The following is a 9,352-nucleotide window of genomic DNA, read 5'->3' as shown; positions in this document are numbered from 1 at the left end:
ATATCCATTCACAAGTATAGAGGAGCAGCATCCATGGCCAAACTAGTCCTTGATTTCTGGGCTTGTACATTCTCTTTTGTCAACCCACCATGGCCACCTCGTGCAATCTACACCACAAGACGAGGATATATCCGCACATTAGAGACGACACAACATTTGTGTTGGGTTCCTTATATTGATGATAACATGCCCATTTGATTTGTGTTATCTTAGTTTACCTTTTCAGGATTAATGATTTAATCAAGCATGGATTAAGAAGTGTTGAAGTTGTTAATCATCCCATTATATTGAGTCTTAGTGTCATCTAATGTACAAGTGAGAAAGTAGAGTATCTTAGAGTAATAGAAACAGTCAAGACAACTGTTACTTTCATTAGTAAACAGCTGCTTGGATTGTTGCCACAATTCGTAACACTTGAAGCCCTTTTATCTTTCGAAAATCCTTCACGTGTCTCTTATTTTTCAAAGATAAACTTCAGATTTTTATTAGGAGTTGGCCTTCAATAAAGAGTGGTTTGAATAAATATTAATTTCAAAATATTTCCTCTTTATGCAAATTTGACCCTTTGGTCCTTTAAGAAAACAAGAAATGCTTTTTGCCATTTTAGTGTTAACTTGTCATCGTGTGACTTGTCTTTTCTCTCTTTTTTTCTGAATTTGCATGAGTTTTTAAGGATATCTTTCAAACACTCTTTCTCTATTCTTGCCTTTGCAAAAGAACCTTCTTTGGTGAAAGTTTTGAGTGGTTGCTAAAACTCTTCACATGTGTGGTCTTTGACCATTCAAAACCCTAGCAACCTCCTCACCCTTTCTCTCTATAAAAGGCGAGCCATCTCCTTCATAAAATCCAAAGACTTTTCTGAAATATTTTCCAACTTTGCAAATTGTTTTTAAAAGGTTAAAACCGTGTGTCTTTGCAAAAACCTCTAAATGTCTTCAAGTTGTTACAGTCGTGGCTACTGTTACTTTAATATACTAAACTCTCTTGCTTAAGAATTGTTGATCTTGTAAAAGTTGTCCATCTCTATTCTTTGCTAAGAATATGTTAGTGGAAACTTGATCCTATAACATTCTAAGTGTGTTAGTAGAGTTTAGGACGGAGTAGTCTTTAACTCTTGGCAACCGGAGTAGGTTGCGAGTTGGCTTGTCATAAGAATGGAGTAGTTCTTGGACTCGCTTTACAACCGGAGTAGGTTGGTGTCTTTTATTGTACGAGTCTTTTAGTAGTCGGAGTAGATCACTAAAAGAAATCAATAAAAAGGTAGATTGGACGTAGGCACTTGAGTATTTGCCGAACCAATTCAAAATCCCGTGTTTGATCTTTCTTTTATTTCCGCTGCTCTTTTATTTTGTTTGTTTTGCTTTGCTTAACCTTAGAAGTAACAGTTCATCATACTGTCACATTTGGTCTGCAGTCCGTATTCCATAAACTGAGACAAATAGCTACAGTCAGAACAGTTGTTACTTTCATACTTCAGCAAACATTCATCTTGATATTCGTTTAGTCTTTCAATATTATTCGAAGTATCTTGTCATCTCTTTTGTTCTCTTAACTCACTTTAATTCAATAAAGTTGAAGTTAAATTTTTAAATAGTACCTAATTCACCCCCTCCCCCTCTTAGGTACTTGAATCCATAAACTCAACAATTGGTATCAGAGCCTCGTGCTCTTGATCGAGGCTAATCGCCTTAGAGTTTGATTCGTGGGTAATGGATTCCGAGAAACACTCCAGGATCCCGGTCTTTACCGGTTCGAATTTTGGATGGTGGAAACTCAAAATGGAACATTACATCAAAAGTATTGATTATCAATGTTGGAACATCATCCAAAATGGACCTCTTGCCATTGAGGAAACCGATATCTTAAACGGTTTCACCAAGACAAAAGAGGAAAGAAATTACAATGAAAACGACTTCAAACTTGCTGAAAAGAATTCCAAAGCAATGTCGATTCTTCAACGTTGTGTTGGTGAGGGGGAAGTTAGTCGTATTTCCGGATGTCCTACGGCAAAATCTATTTGGGATTCCCTTGTACTTGCCTATGAAGGGACGTCCCAAGTAAGAAAACACCGTATTGACCTTCTCATGCAACAATATGAGATGTTTAGAATGTCAAAAGACGAGTCCTTAAATAGTTTCTCTTCACGTTTTTCTTGTATTATTAATGAGCTTAAAAGTCTAGGAAGGAATTTCGAGTCCGAGGACATCATTCGAAAAATCCTTCGTAGTCTAACCCCTAAATGGCAACCTAAAGTCACCGCCATAGAGGAAGCTAAAGACTTGTCAACCCTATCTCTTCATGAACTAATGGGATCACTAATGGCTCACGAGTTTAACCTCGATAAGCATTCTAGTGAGTCCTCAAAGGGAAAGAGTCTCGCCCTCACATCCTCTCCAAGTGATGGAGAAGATGAGGAGGAAGACGAGTTTGCTATGTTCACAAGGAATCTAGCCGGGTTGGTCAATGGACAAGGAAACAAAAGGTTCACTAATAATTACTCGAAAAAACGCTTTCCTAAGAAACGACCTAACTCCACCGTGGGATGCTTTAAATGTGGTGATAAAACTCACCAAATTAAAGAATGTCCCAAGTGGGAAGAAATCAAATCAAAGGAAAGAAGAGAAAAGGTTAAAAAGGACTATAAACATAGAGTCATGAGTGCTATTTGGGGAATGTCCGACTCCGAGGAAGATGAGGAACTTATCGAGGAGGAACTTGAGGCTAAAATGTGTCTTACAAATCATGGTAAAGAAAAAGTCTCAAAAACCTCAAAACTTGAACACTTAAGATGCCTCATGGCTAACCCCGACGACTTCGACTCCGATTCCGACAACGAGGTAAATCATCTAAAGGCCAAGGCTAGAACTTACTCCAAAGAGAAAGTATGTAAGCTTCTTGACCAACTTTTTGATAAGTGTCGGTTTCAAAATGATAAGCTTGAGGTAATGCAAAATGAGATTGAGGAAATTGCTCAAGAGAACTTTAATCTTAAAAATGAACTAAAAGCAACAGACAGCGTCACTGTCACCTCTGAGGCCTATGATGAAGTTAAAAGAGTCAACAAGTTAAACAAACATTTGACTAAAGAACTTGAGCATCTTAGGTTGACCCCCACGGACGTCTCTGACCTTGAAAATGTCAACACTACCTTGGTGATGCAAGTTTCCTCACTAACCAAGGAACGTGATGATCTTTTGAAGGACAAAGATGCTCTTGAGAATGAGATCTATGACTTAGTAGTTGAAGTTGTAGACTTAAGAGAAACAGTGTCTAAGACTGTTGCTTCTGACAAGGATTTAGACAAGTCTAAAGAAAAGATTGAATGTTTGGAAAATGAAAACAAGTGTCTTAAGGGTGAGGTTGTTTGTCTCAAGAATGAAATAGAAGTCCTCCATGATAGGCTTACTTTCTTTCAAAAAGGTATGCCCGAATGTAGCACTTCTAGGTCTTCTCCTCATCATAGATCCGATGAAATCGTTGATCTAAACAAAAGACTTGACGAGATGACATCTAAATATGAAGAGTCCAAAGAAAGAATCATATATCTCGTGTCTAAACTCAACAACCACACCCATGACTTCATTGTTGAGAAAAGATTGTCCATAGAAAGTGTTAACAATGATGAACTCAAGAGGGAAAAAGAAAAGAATTTGCATCTCCTCTCTAGGGTTAAAGACTTGACCAATGAACTTGTTAATGCTAAAAACATCACTGAAAAATGGGAAGGAAGTCAAACCGTGTTAAACTTCCTCACGAATCAAACCGAGAAATGTGACAAAGTTGCTGGCTTGGGCTTCAAATGGAACAGTCAGACTGACTGTTTCATCCAGAAGCCTAAAACTGATTTTAGAAGAAGGAAATACGTGGGTCTTCCCGAATACATCATTTGCAATTATTGTGGTGACAATGGTCATGTTTTCAATGGATGTACAAAACGATTTGATGATATTAACAAGAATACCAAAACAATAAAGCAAATGTGCATTAAGAAAGACACCACAAGATATGTTGATCACAAAAAGGGACCCAAATTCATTTGGGTTCCTAAACTCAAAAACTAATTTTGTGTAGGGCTTGGTGAGAGGCGGCCGCAATTGGTACTTGGATAGTGGATGCTCTCGTCACATGACGGGTGATAGAAGCCAATTCCTCTCACTTAAAGCATACAATGGTGGCACGGTAAGGTTTGGTGACAACAAGAAAGGTGAAGTAATTGGCATTGGAAAAGTTGGTAAGTCACCATTACTTTGTGTCATCTCTCAACTTTGTGATAAGGGTAATATTGTAGAATTTAGTGCTAATATGTGTCGAATATTTGATGCCACTACTAATGAACTAATACTCGAAGGAAGACGTGTCAAAGATGTTTACTTAACTAATTTGAATCTCTATCCGGTCACACCATGTCTTGCATGAGTGTAATGAACAATGATCCTTGGTTATGGCATAAAAGGTTTGGTCATGTTAGTACAAAAACTCTTAATACCCTTAAAAGACTTGACTTAGTTGAAGGTATTCCCAACATAAAGTTTGATTTCGATAAAGTATGTGATGAATGTGCTAGAGGCAAACATGTTAGAATTTCCTTTAAATCCAAAAGAATTATGAGTACATCTCAACCTTTGCAACTCTTACATATCGACTTGTGTGGACCAATGAGAACTAGAAGTAGAGGTGGTAGTCGTTATGTGTGTGTCATTGTTGATGATTACTCTAGGTTCATTTGGGCACTCTTCCTAAGCTCTAAGGATGAGACATTTGATGAGTTTCTAATTTGGTTAAGAAATATTCAAAATAAACTTGGCTTAAAACTTGTTTCAATAAGAACCGATCACGGAACCGAATTCGAAAACTCATCATTTGGTGCTTATTGTGATGACAATGGTGTAGACCATAACTTCTCGGCTCCTAGAACACCACAACAAAATGGTGTGGTTGAAAGGATGAATAGAACCCTTGAAAGAATGGCTAGAACAATGTTATTATCTAGTAAGTTGCCTAAGAACTTTTGGGCCGAAGCGGTAAATACCGCTTGCTACATTCATAATCGTGTCATGATAAGGAGTATATTGAATAAAACTCCCTATGAATCGCTACGTGGAAGAAAACCAAACATTTCATACTTTAGATGTTTTGGAAGCAAATGTTTTGTTCATAACAATGGTAAAAACAACTTGGGTAAGTTCGATCCACGTAGTGATGAAGGAGTATTTATTGGGTACTCCGATCATAGCAAGGCCTATAAAGTTTACAATAAACGAACCTTGTTAATTGAAGAAAGCATGCATGTCATTTTTGATGAATCTAGTGTGCTTGGACAGGTATAAAACATGGATGATGATGATGAGGATGAGGATGAGGATGATGAGTTTGAGATTGGTCTTGTTCGAAAGGAGTTCGTGTTCGAGGATGAAGAAAATCCCAACGCTGAATTGCAACAGACACAGGGACTGTCACCTTCAAAGGATAACAGCAACTCGGGGGGAACACGTAGTACATCTCACTCTTTGTTTCTTCTCTGAAGCAACGAGACCCAACGATCGTTGCCTCCACCTCCAGAATCAAGTAACCCAAAACAAAGTGATGATGAAGATCACTCCGGGGCAAAAGAAACAGATCATGGATCGATCTTTGGGGGGGAACAAGAAACCATTGTTCCAAAGAAGTGGAAACATCAAAGCTCTCATCCACTTACCAATCTCACAAGTGATCTCAACTCGGGAATTCAAACAAGATCATCCCTCAACAATCTCGCTCATCTCAATGAGTATTGTGCCCACAATGCCTTCCTTTCTCAAATTGAACCTTCAAATGTAATCGCCTTTGACGATGCGATCTGTTGTTGCTTGCCATGCAAGAAGAACTCAATCAATTCAGAAGAAATGAGGTATGGCACTTAGTCCCTAGACCGCCTAATCGTACCGTCATTGGTACTAGGTGGGTCTTTCGCAATAAGCTTGATGACTCGGGAGAAATTGTAAGGAACAAGGCTAGACTAGTGGTGCAAGGTTATAACCAACAAGAGGGTATTGATTACGATGAAACCTATGCACCGGTAGCTAGACTTGAGGCCATACGATTGCTTATAACTTTTGCGGCTCACAAAGGCATTAAACTCTTCCAAATGGATGATAAAACCGCTTTCTTAAATGGATATTTGGAGGAAGATGTCTTTGTAGAGCAACCACCGGGTTTTGAGAACAATGAATTGCCTAACCATGTTTTCAAATTAGACAAAGCTCTTTATGGTTTAAAACAAGCACCAAGGTGTTGGTATGATAGATTGTATAAGTTTCTTATTGAAAATGGTTTTAAAAGAGGCTTCGTTGACAAAACATTGTTCTTAAAGTCACAAATGATTTAACTGTTGGTTGTACAAGTATATGTTGATGACATTATATTTGGTGCAACAAATGAACTCCTTTACTTATATTTTTCGGAACTAATGAAATCGGAGTTTGAAATGAGCATGATGGGTGAGCTAGGATTTTTCCTTGGGCTCCAAATTAAGCAATCAAAGGATGGAATCATGATCCATCAACAAAAGTATATTAAGGAAATGCTTAAGAAATTTGGGATGACTAATGGTAAGCCTCATGATACACCTATGGTAGCCGGGTCCAAATTGGACAAAGATGAACTCGGTAAGAATGTTAGTGATAAGGTGTATAGAGGTATGATAGGCTCACTTCTCTACTTGACCACAAGTCGTCCCGACATTCTCTTTAGTGTTTGTTTATGTGCTAGGTTCCAAGCAAATCCGAAAGAATCACATTTTAAAGTCGTTAAACGAATTCTTCGGTATTTGATTGGAACACAAAATCTTTACTTATGGTACCCCTTACATTGTCCTTTTGATCTCATAGGATTTTCGGATGCGGACTATGCGGGGTGCACGGTGGATAGAAAGAGTACCTCCGGAATTGCAAAGTTCTTGGGTCCTTGCTTGACTTCTTGGGGCTCAAAGAAACAAAACACGGTAGCTCTTTCTACGGCCGAAAGTGAGTATGTTAGTGCGGCACATTGTTGTTCTCAACTCCTTTGGGTAAAACAACAACTCTTGGATTTTGGTATTATTTTTGACTCCATTCCCTTAATGTGTGATAATACGAGTGCAATAAATATTTCCAAAAATCCTATTCAACACTCTAAAACCAAACATATTGATATTCGTCACCATTTTATTCGTGATCATGTGGAAAAAGGACATATTAAACTTATCTTTTGCAAAACCGAAAATCAAATTGCCGATATTTTCACTAAGCCACTTGCAAGAGAACATTTTGAGAAATTTAGACTAGAAATTGGGTTAATTAATTGCTTGTGATTTTTAGTATGAGTTCTACAAATTTCCTTAATTGATTAAATTAAAATTGGATATATGTTATTAAGTATTCTAAGTGCATTGACATCATTTTTAGACCAAAAATTGACACCGTATTCGTGAGTCGGTAATCACTCAACCTCATATCTAAATTTACGTTTATAATATGTTACCTTGCGTTTTATATCGAGTGATTAAATGTGTTTAGTTGGGCCAACTAACTCACCTCCCTCATTTATTGGGCCATTTACTCACTTAACCCACCATGGTAAACACTTCTTTCAATACTACCATACCCGTCAAACCCACAAAAATTACATCACCACCCGTCACATCTGACCCACCAACAACAACAACTCCAAACATGCCTTCACCCAAAATCTCCCATGCCTTTCCTCCACAAACCTCAAACACGACTCCAACCCCATCACCAAACCCAGAACTACCTAACCCGCATCCTACACCGATCTCCACTGTCCCACCATCATCAGTCCCATCTGAAGACATCCCTATCTCCACCATGGTTGGGCGTCGTACTCGAGGAGGTCGGAAGAAGAGTACTACTGTCCCAAGCTCTTCCTCTGAACAGGTTACGGTGAATGTAGATGATTTTGAAGAAACTGAAATCGATTTGAATGAGAATCCAACCAAGTCCGCCGAATCAGATCCGATTCCGGCGAAGAAAAACAACAAAAGAAAAGACAAAGCTTCCTCATCCCAATTACCCCCCATTTCTGAAAGTGTCGAACAAAGCAACATCGAAAACCCTATTGTTAATCCTCCTGTTGAAACACCCAGTGAACCACCATTAAAAAAATCGAAACCTTCAAAGAAGAAATTAGTGTACCTTTCTCCCTCAGATTCGGTTTCCCTAACCTCTAAATGGGATTTGGCTCTTGTTTGGGATCACCTTGAAAGTCTAGATCTTCCTACCTCCATCTACAAAAACTGTGAGAGGTTGATGAATCCCAAAGCCATCCATTCTCCTCGGGTTTACAACCAATCTTGGTTCGAACCTCCCGCCTTTCACACTGTCCGTGACATGATTTTGGCTCAAGGTTGGGAAAAATTGTTGGAAATGCGTGAACCGGTCTTTGTGAGTGAGGTGATTCAATTCTTTGCATCCGTCCGAGTTGACAAATCGGGTGAATTCCTCACGGCTAAGGTGAATGGTAAGCCTCTGAAACTTACTCAATCTGATTTTGCTACCGCCCTTGATATCTCAACCGGAGGTTATGACAAACTCCCCTCCGAAACCTGGGTTGCTTTACCTTACGCCTCACCCCTTAGTGTCGCTCAAGTTGTTTGTCCTAGAGCGAGTCTCTTGTGGTACGATTAGCAATACCCAAATACCCCCTCCTCTTCGAATCATCTTTAACATGCTTTGTCGGTCAATTTATCCCTCGGGTGATCGGGGAAAACTCACCATAGCCCAACAATATCTAATCTATCACATTGCAACTCACAAAAAGGTGAATTTGATTGGGTTAATGTTTAAGCGTTTTCATCTTATTTCGACCAAACTCCGTAGACCCTCTTCTAGCATGCTACACTTACCTAATGGAATGTGGTTGTCGGTTGTGCTCAAGGCACATGGGGTATTAGTGAGTACTAGCTTGGGGTCATTAGACATGTGTGACATTATGAGTAATGGTCAAATGGGGAAAATGCTTATCAAAGTGGAAAATGATGAATTGATTTATGTGACAATTAAGACGGATCCTGAGGTTGGGTCGTCTAGTCAAGTGAATACGGGTAGTATGCGGGAAGTTCTTCAAGCCGTGGCTGAATTGAGTGCTTGGATTAAGCACGATGCTCATCAAAAGGATTTGGCGATCTTGGCCCTTGCCTCCACCGTGGACCTCATTCGTGGAGAAGTGGACATTATATCCACTCTTGTCTCAACAAAGGAACATGGTGATGATGCTCCATTGGATGATGATCCCTTGGGTAGTGGCTCGGATGGTGAACAAGCTTCCTCCCCTTAGCCTATCCCTTCCTTCTCGGCCCCCTTGACTTTACCCGTGC

Source organism: Silene latifolia, unplaced genomic scaffold (assembly GCF_048544455.1).
Source record: "Silene latifolia isolate original U9 population unplaced genomic scaffold, ASM4854445v1 scaffold_177, whole genome shotgun sequence".
Lineage (NCBI taxonomy): Eukaryota > Viridiplantae > Streptophyta > Magnoliopsida > Caryophyllales > Caryophyllaceae > Silene > Silene latifolia.
Note: the sequence above shows the minus strand (reverse complement) of the source record.